Genomic DNA, 9,425 nt, shown 5'->3' with positions numbered 1-9,425 from the left:
GTATAAACCCTCATGTCTCTTGTTCCTTGGGTTCGGCGAGCTAGGCCTTGAGATCGTTATGAGAGCGAGCTAGGGAGAGATCTTCGTGCGCACCCCAGAGTTCGAACCTCAAGGGTTTGCCGGAACCTGTAATCCGACAATATTGCTTCAAAATCCTCGGTCACATTATCACATTCATATATGTTCAAAGTCCTAAAGTCAATCTTGGCCCCACTGATACAAATCCAGCGGGACTTATTGAGATACACTTGACATAGCCACTTCCTAAACCCTAGTGTATCGATCTCACCGAGTTGGCCCTTCGGTCCCACTGAGAGGTTTCATTCGGTCTCATTGTAAAGCCTAAAGTTCAAACCTTTTGTGTTATCGCTCCCAATGATTGTTTTTACCATGTTCATAAAAAGGAGAGACGGTTGGCATCTCCCCTAACAGGGACGGGAACGGTCTTTGGACTTTCCTCTAGCACACTGTGGTTAAGGCTACCCGCTTCGGTGGATCTAACCCATATTTTTAAAATGACTGTTTTCACCCGGTCCCATCGAGTAGTGCATAAAGGTGTGTAACGGTTAGGTTTTTGGTGTTGCCCATACATACCCGCACCCATTCCACCAACTCTCAAATAGCAACCAGTACGAACGTACCACTTCCCATATCCATTTTCTAAGAGAGAACCATCTACCAAGGCCCGACCCTTGGGGGGGGGGGCAGGAGGGGCAGTCGCCCAGGCCCCCAAAATGAAGGGGGCCCACCTAGGGCATGCTTCCATACTGGGAATAGCCCAATGGCCGAAGGCCGATGCACCAGTGGCAGCAAACAGCGCAGACAACGCATACACTGGTTGAGTTGATTCCTCCCTGACTTCCCCAATGCAAAGCCCTAGCTTTCGGCCAGAGCCACCATGTCGTAGATTTTTCACTTTGATTCGTCGGACGAGTTCATCGACTGTTCCGTGTAGTTCTTCTGTGCCGATCCAATATCGTACCCCATGGCCCCATTATGTATCTTCATGCCTTCTTGATTCTTTCTATCTACACCGGTCTAATCTATTATCTGTTGCCTACATGTCCAGACTTTTATGTGATGAAAATGGGCTCGTGGACATGATGCTGATAAAGATAAAGTTTTAGGATATGAACATATAGGGCAGCAACATAATCAGAAAGGAACAAGCAAAAGGTAACACTATCTTTTTTTCTGGATTACATCAAGGAATATCACGACTTGGAGCTGAGTAGGTGGACATTTGACTAACTACTTTTTTCAAAAAGGGGCACTTTATTACTTAAAAGGTTTAAGTATTATACCCGGCCTCTGCATAACTAAGATGCACACAGCCAACAAAGTCCTCACGACAAGCGAAAATAAAATAGGAAGACGTAATACAAATAAAAATGTATATCTGTATAGTGCCTAAACTATCGGTGGCCCAATCCTAAGATCATGCCGCCACCCATCTTGGGAAAAAGTATCCCTCGCCGTAGCCTCCAATCGTGTACACACCTCCGTAAATAGGTCTCGATTCTCCATTCATTGTAGAGAGGACCATAAACGAAACGGCCGGTACATCTGTAGATAACTTGCATAAGCCAAGTACTTTTGTCATTAAAAATCTTATCATTTCTACATAGCCAAAGTGACCAAATCACAGCAAGCGCTCCCACCCTAAGTAGAATTCTAAACCTGTGATCAATCCCATGTAACCAGTTGCCAAATATATTAGCAACACTACAAGGAGGATACAAGCCAGAAGCTATGGGTGACTGGCCATATAGAACGAGCCAATTTACATTGCAAGAACAAATGTTTTATTGTCTCATCATGCAGATAAAATACACATTGCGTACTTGCATGCCAATTCAAGGTTATATTTAGTAAGAATGACTCCGCGATGAAGATACCATGCAAAGATTTTATTCTTAAGAGGTATCTTCATCTTCTAGATCTTCTTCTTATTATCAACTGGCATGTCAGACTGGATCAAAGCTCTATACATAGACTCCACTGAGAATTGCCCATTCCCATGTAGGTTCCAACGAGATAAATCGGACCCCTATGACAATTGTGCCGTGGTTAATCGTTGAAGTAGTATGTTCCATGATTGGAGTCTAGGTCCAATTAAATCCCTTCTAAACATCACATTTGGCGGAAATGATTCCAAAACCTTCGCAATAGTATCACCCTTGTGACGTACAATATTGTATAGAGCTGGATATTGTTCCCGGAGAGTATCATTACCTAACCATTTATCCTCACAAAATCTAATTTTCGAGCCATCCTTAATTGAGAAGGACCCATAGCGGAAGAAATATTCCTTCGTTGCCATTAATCCCGCCCAAAAATGAGAGTCCCCAGGCTTCCAGTATACCTAGGATATCGCCTTGAACCCACATATTTTCTCCTAAGGAGGGTTTGCCATACACCATCTTTGAACAACAACTTAAACAACCATTTGCCAAGGAGGGCCCTATTCTTAACCTCAAGGTCATGAATGCCCAACCCACCTTGGTCCTTGGGATGGCAAACCACACTCCATTTAGTCAGCCTATATTTCTTTCTCTCGCTATCTCCTTGCCAAAAGAATCTTGATCGAAAGTAACCCAATCTATGTAAAACTCTTTTTGGCAATTGGAAGAAGGAAATCATATACAGTACCATGTTACTTAGTACTGAATTTATGAGGACCAACCTCCCACATAGATATGATTGGAATTTATGAGGACTAACTCCTAGTAGCGTTGTTGTATAGCTCTCCAGAAAATTCGAGGTATGTTGGATCTTTTTCCTTGTACTGTACTTTGAATTATACTTACAAACAATCAAATCTTGACCGATGTTTTCCTAAAGAATTATAGCCCCATTCATGGTTTGATCTCCAGCCTCTAGGATCTACTGTGCATGTATATGGAGCCATCTAACTCCAAAATTTTCCAAGACCGGTACAGACATAACCAAGTCGGGAGATCAGAGGCTGAGTCACCGAAAGGAGACCGTGCCGTGTCCATTGGCCACCACAACGACACAGTTACAAAATGTATTACCTATATTTGATGTAAATATTCTTGTTAAAACGCATCAAAATGTTTATTAGTATATTTATATTGAAGGGCTTCGGATTATAGTTTCACCCCGGGCCTCCAAAATCTCAGGACCAGCCCTGCATCTACCCTTGTGTTGAGATCAAGAGGATTCCACTCCAACCTTTGATCCTTATCTCTAGCATCCTTGATACGTCTCCAATGTATCTATAATTTTTGATTGTTCCATGCTATTATATTATCTATATTGGATGCTTATTGGGCTTTAATTTACCTTTTTTATACTATTTTTGGGACTAACCTACTAACCAAAGGCCCAGTGCAAATTGCTGTTTTTTTGCCTATTTCAGTCTTTCGCTGAAAAGGAATATCAAATGGAATCCAAACGGAATGAAACCTTCGGGAGAGTTATTTTTGGAACAAACATGATCCAGGAGACTTGGAGTGGACGTCAAGAAAGAAGCGAGGAGGCCACGAGGCCGGGGGATGCGCCCCCACCCTCGTGGGCCCCTTGCAGCTCCACTGACGTACTTCTTCCTCCTATATATACCCACATACCCTGAAAACATCTAGGAGCACCACGAAACCCTATTTCCACTGCCGCAACCTTCTGTGCCTAAGAGATCACATCTTGGGGACTTTTCTGGAGCTCCGCCGGAGGGGGAATCGATCACAAAGGGCTTCTACATCAACACCATAGCCTCTCCGATGATGTGTGAGTAGTTTACCACAGACCTTCGGGTCCGTAGTTATTAGCTAGATGTCTTCTTCTCTCTCTTTGGATCTCAATACAAAGTTCTCCTTGATCTTCTTGGAGATCTATTCGATGTAATTCTTTTTGCGGTGTATTTGTCGAGATCCGATGAATTGTGGGTTTATGATCAAGATTATCCATGAATAGTATTTGATTCTTCTCTAAAATCTTTTATGTATGATTTTTTATCTTTGCAAGTCTCTTCGAATTATTAGTTTGGTTTGGCCTACTAGATTGATCTTTCTTGCAATGGGAGAAGTGCTTAGCTATGGGTTCAATCTTGCGGTGTCCTTTCCCAGTGACAGCAGGGGAAGCAAGGCACGCATTTTATTGTTGCCATCGAGGATAAAAAGATGGGGTTTATATCATATTGCTTGAGTTTATCCCTCTACATCATGCCATCTTGCCTAATTTGTTACTCTGTTATTATGAACTTAATACTCTAGATGCATGCTGGATAGCGGTCGATGTGTGGAGTAATAGTAGTAGCTGAAGAATCGTTTCGGTCTACTTGTCGCGAACGTGATGCCTATATACATGATCATGCCTAGATATTCTCATAATTATGCACTTTTCTATCAATTGCTCAACAGTAATTTGTTTACCGACCGTAATACTTATGCTATCTTGAGAGAAGCCACTAGTGAAACCTATGGCCCCCGGGTCTATTTTCCATCATATAAATTTCCAATCTATTTTACTTTGCAATCTTTACTTTCAATCTATATCATAAAAATACCAAAAATATTTATCTTATTATCTCTATCAAATTTCACTTTTGCAAGTGGCCGTGAAGGGATTTTATTTGTTTGTGTAGGTGCAAGGTGACTTGCGTGCAGTCTCCTACTGGATTGATACCTTAGTTCTAAAAAACCGAGGGAAATACTTACGCTACTTTGCTGCATCACCCTTTCCTCTTCAAGGGAAAACCAACGCAGTGCTCAAGAGGTAGCAATCCTCAAGTTGCTTTCCACTCAAAATCCCTCTCATACCACAGCCAAAATATTTGAGAGAGTATTTGAGTGTTGAGAAGACTATTTTTTGAAGCACAAGAGTAAGGAGTTCAATATCAACAACAACATCTATTAGAGCAACTCTAGTAGACCCTGCAAAATCCGCAAACCCACAAAATTCCGGTGAGTATATGGGCTCTGCCCAATTTTCTGGCCAGAATAGAGCCCGTGTACTTGCCCGACCCGTAAATGTTTTTACCGCGGCCCGCAAACCGCCCTCCCCGACCAATATATCTACGGGTTCGCGGTGCATTTGCGTGTCGGAACCCTATCCCCCCGCCGCCGCCGAGATCCGCAATTCCCCACTCCCCTCCTCACATTTCTCACCGCCAGCGAGCCCCTTCCGCCTCCAGCCGCCATGTGGGGCTGCATGTGGAGCTCCGGCCGCGGCTCCGGGAGCAGCTCTAGCGGGGGCGGGGAGCCCGAGCGCCAGGGGCATGTTCGCTCGGATGACGCGAGGAAGCGCGGGGCGAGGAAGTGGACCAAACATGGTCTCTCGCCGCCGTCGAGCTTCCTCATTGGCGAGACAGACGAATACGACCATCGGCACGGCCGTATGCCGTCCTCGGCCGCAGGCTCGTCCTCCGTGGCGAGATCTTCCACGCTGCGAGCTCCTCCTCTTCTGACGTGAGCCTTCTCCCCATGAAGCAGGAGTGGTAGAGGAGCCGAAGGAGATCGAGGTCATCCCCATGAAGCAGGAGCCTAAGGAGCTCGGGAGCCGTGGAGTCGTCGGACCGTAGGACTTCGTCACCGATGTCGATGCGGTCTCAGCCGCCATTGCCGAGCGGAGCTTGCGCGAGGAGGCGGAGTGCCATAGCCACCATGAGGAGCTCGAAGACCTTATGTTCAACCTCGCCGCCAAGGAGAAGGACGACGAGTGGCGGCGCATCCGCGAGGAGCAGAGGGAGAAGTACATCGACCTCGGTAGCTCCGACGAGGAGGATTGAGCTCCTCCATGGCATCGTCCATGGCTGCGAGCTCGCCGCCGTGAGATCCCCACCCCCTCTAGTACTAGTACTGATGTAGTATGTAGTATGAACTAGTGTTTGTAGTGTTTGATCATGTAATATATGTAGCATGTGATGTAGTACTATGGTGCAGTTTCTCCCGCGAAACTGTTTTTCAAATTATGCAGTTTCATCTACGGTTTCTGATTGGCCACGCTCGTTCTCGACCCACAAACGAGATCTCCGTCAAACTGCAAACGCGTTTTGCGGGTCGGGATTTGCGGGGTCTGCTAGAGTTGCTCTTACGTTTTGGAGAGTGATGTCTCCTAGATTGGTTAAGTGTCACTTGGGAGCCTCCAAGCTTGTGGAGTTGAACCAAGAAGTTTATAAGGGCAAGGAGATCGCCTACTTCGTGAACATCTACCCCGAGTGGAGCTATTCCTTCATCGGCGAAAGCCATGATAGCATAGACAAGATTGCTTCTTCATGGACCCTTCATGGGTAGTGCTCTCCATGGGCTGGGCTTGCGCAGTCGTTACCCTCCGTGGGTTGAAGTCTCCATCAACATGGATGTACGATAGGACCACCTATCATAAACACGCCAAAAATCACCTTGTCTTCATTGCGTTTGATCATCTCCAAACTCTACCCTTACTGGATTCGGGGGTGGCAGGTTGCACTATTGCCACGCCCCATCTCGTCGTAGTAAATGGGTGCAAACATTGAGGGGGCACGGGGCTGCCTGCTAGATGCCGGCTCCTTGAAGCCACCTGTTGGGGGCACGCCATCTTCTAGAAGCCGGCCCAAGGAGTTGGCCATTCGACCGTATGGTGTGAGGGGTGCAACTAGCCCCGATGTTTTGAAATACTATGGGGTGTTGTTGAGGCTACCCGTGGTCAATCCCTTCGATGGTAGTCCCCGAAGCTGGTGAGGCGCCGCGGCTCAAATCAAGGAGCCTCAGCAGCTTCCTACTCCGAGTGATCTTGCATTCTTGCTTTGTTCGGCTTTAGGTGATGCCGACTATCACGAGCCGCGCAAGGCCAGGTCAGCTTCCTGGCAAATTCGAATCATCATGGTGGACGCCGGGTGGTGCTCCAACTGGGTTGTAGGCTTGCCACGTGTTGGCAGTAGGACAGGCCGGCCTACCAGCCCACGCGCGTGAGGGGACGTCGCCGCAGGCCCGGGCCCGCCACTACACGGCCTCGGCGCGCGCGGATCTGTTGCGGCTGAGGAGGGCGGTTGTTCTTCTTGGGTGCATTGATCATGCACCGTTAAGGCACAGAATGCGCGGGGTCATGCGTGGCGTGGGCGTAGTTAATCCCACTCCTCCCACGTCTTGCCTCTTCGGCTATGCTGCTGCGGGCCTATAAGTAGGGGGAGGGGCGTGGCAAAACGCACGCGCGCCCTCCTCGTCCTCCATCTTCTTATTCCTCCTTGCTGCTACTTCCTCGCTGCCGCCGCACGGCCACGCCATTGAACTACCGCCACAGCTCTTCGTTGCCCGTCCTTGCCACGCCGCCACCAAGCTACCACAAGCAATGGCTCGTGGCGATTGGGACAGGTCGAACATCCACGACGAAGACCTCGAATTTCTATGCCAGATGAAGCGGGTTCCCGGCGCGGCGCACGTGGAGGTGCCGGTTCCCCACGAGAGGGAGATCTCGCCGGCACCATAGGAGGGCCAGCGCATCGTCTTCCGGACTCATTTCCTCCGCAGCTTCGGCCTGCCCGTCAGTGGCATCCTCCACTCCTTCCTCGACTTCTATCGTCTTCAACCCCACCACCTCATGCCGAATACGGTGGTGCTGCTCTCCACCTTCCTCACCCTCTGCAAGGGGTACCTCGGCATCTTGCCCACGCTCGAGCTGTGGGGGGAGCTCTTCTACCTCAAGCTCGGCACCGCCGCCAAAGGCGTGGCGGCCCAGTGCGGGCCCTGTGTGGCGGTGAGGAGCACCGGCTCCGGGGTCCACTTCCTAGCCCTCGCTCTGCCGGAGTCAGCCAAACTCTGGCAGAAGTCGTACTTATACGTCCGGAACATCCATGTGATGTGGGACTACGTCAACTTGCCGGCTTACGCAGCCGGCTCGCTGGTCGAGCCTCGCACCAACTGGTTCCGACCGAGGACGCTGTCGGCCGCCGTCACCACCGCTCTCACAAGGCTCCAAGAGATGACGGAGTCAGAAGGCCTCAAGGCCTCGGATCTGTTGGCCGCCTTCGTCGAGCGCCAGCTGCTTCCTCTTCAGCCCCAGCCCCACCTGATCAGTAGCATGAGTGGGCTCTGGGAGCCGTGATGGATGTCCACCAAGGTGCTGCCGACTGAAGAGGTGGTCCGGCTGGTCAGTTACTTCTCAGACTGCAAGCTCGACGAGGAGAGCTGGCAGTTCGGCAAGGAACTGTACAGTCATGCCAATCTGCCACCTCCGGTAAGTCTCTAAATCTTTTTCCTTGCTTGTGTCAATCTTCTCATGCCGCCTGACCGTCTGTCTATGACGCGGTGCTTCCCAGGCCAAACGGCAGCTGGCGCGCTAGCCCCAGGCCATCAGTACCTGGCGGACCGCGCGGAGAGCGACGTGGGCGACCTCGAGCTGGGGGCGGCCTCCATGGAGGAGGACGACGCCGTAGGTGGTGGCGGTGAGGGAGCAGGCGGCTCCACATGAGGTGGCATTGGGAAGTGGTCGGACGACGATGAGGAAGACGACGAGCCGCGTCGCGCCTCGGACGCTGGCAGGACTGGCGTCGGATCCTTGACGGTGCCAACTGGAGCACCCGGCGCGTCGAAGTGTCGCGCCGATGCTGGGATGTACGGTAGTCGGCCACCCAAGAAGGCCAGGGCTACAGTCGGTGCGACCAAGCGGCAAGAGGCTGCGAAGGCGGCCATCATCCGGAAGGGCCCGAAGCAGCGCCCAATGGTGTCCACGTGAGTATATTTGCTTTTCTTTGTTGAGAATCTTTGTCTTGTGTTCGCTTCTTTTCTTGCAAACTCTTCTTACCTTTTCTCGCCATGCTTGCGCAGAGCCCCGCTTTCTCTATCGCGGGCCCCGTCCGCCTCAGTGATTGGGGCCGCAGACGGCTTCGAAAACGTCCGCCACGTGGACTCGGCGGCCGGCCTTCGGGAGGTGACGGAGAGGAACACGCTAGAGGCGTAGCAGGAGAGGGACACCACGGCCCGAGCAAAGGCGGAGGCGGCCGATGCGGCACGGGCAAAGGCCAACGTAGCGCCTAAGGCACAGGCCGACGCTGCGGCCAAGGAGCAGGCGGACGCAGCAGCCAAGGCGCGGGAGGAGGAGGCATCCCGCGACAAGGCTCCGAAGGCCACCAATCCACAGCCCGCGGAGCCGCTGGTGGTGGAGGGCCAGGTGCCGACTGGAGGGGCCAGAGCCGACCAGCCGGCCCTAGAGAGGAGATGGGTTGACTCTGTCATCCCGGAGATGGAGGTGCCTCCGCGTGCGTCGACTGCTGGCGAGCGGAGCAGCCAGCCTGAAGCGCCAGTGGTGCCGCTGTCTGGCGGCGAGCTGGTGGTGGGCCGGGTGGTGACGACGCGCGTTCCCGTGCGCCAGCGCTCTGCAAGGGTGGTGTCGGCACCAAGGCCGATGGAGGTGGGGCCACGAGCTCGGTGGCGCCCGACACGGAGGCCACCAGTGCTGCCCCGCCAGATTGGGCGTTAGGGACCGGCCCT

The 9,425-nt window shown here is 51.2% G+C and overlaps 1 non-coding gene across 1 annotated transcript; it reads left to right on the top strand.

The window, feature by feature from the left end:
* Positions 1–390: 390 nt before the first annotated feature.
* Positions 391–513, top strand: LOC119290380. Its single transcript, XR_005141891.1, has one exon. It is a non-coding gene; the product is annotated as a U6atac minor spliceosomal RNA (small nuclear RNA).
* The last annotated feature ends 8,912 nt before the right edge of the window (positions 514–9,425 follow it).

Source organism: Triticum dicoccoides, chromosome 4A (assembly GCF_002162155.2).
Source record: "Triticum dicoccoides isolate Atlit2015 ecotype Zavitan chromosome 4A, WEW_v2.0, whole genome shotgun sequence".
NCBI lineage: Eukaryota > Viridiplantae > Streptophyta > Magnoliopsida > Poales > Poaceae > Triticum > Triticum dicoccoides.
This window is presented reverse-complemented; position numbering and strand designations above follow the sequence as displayed.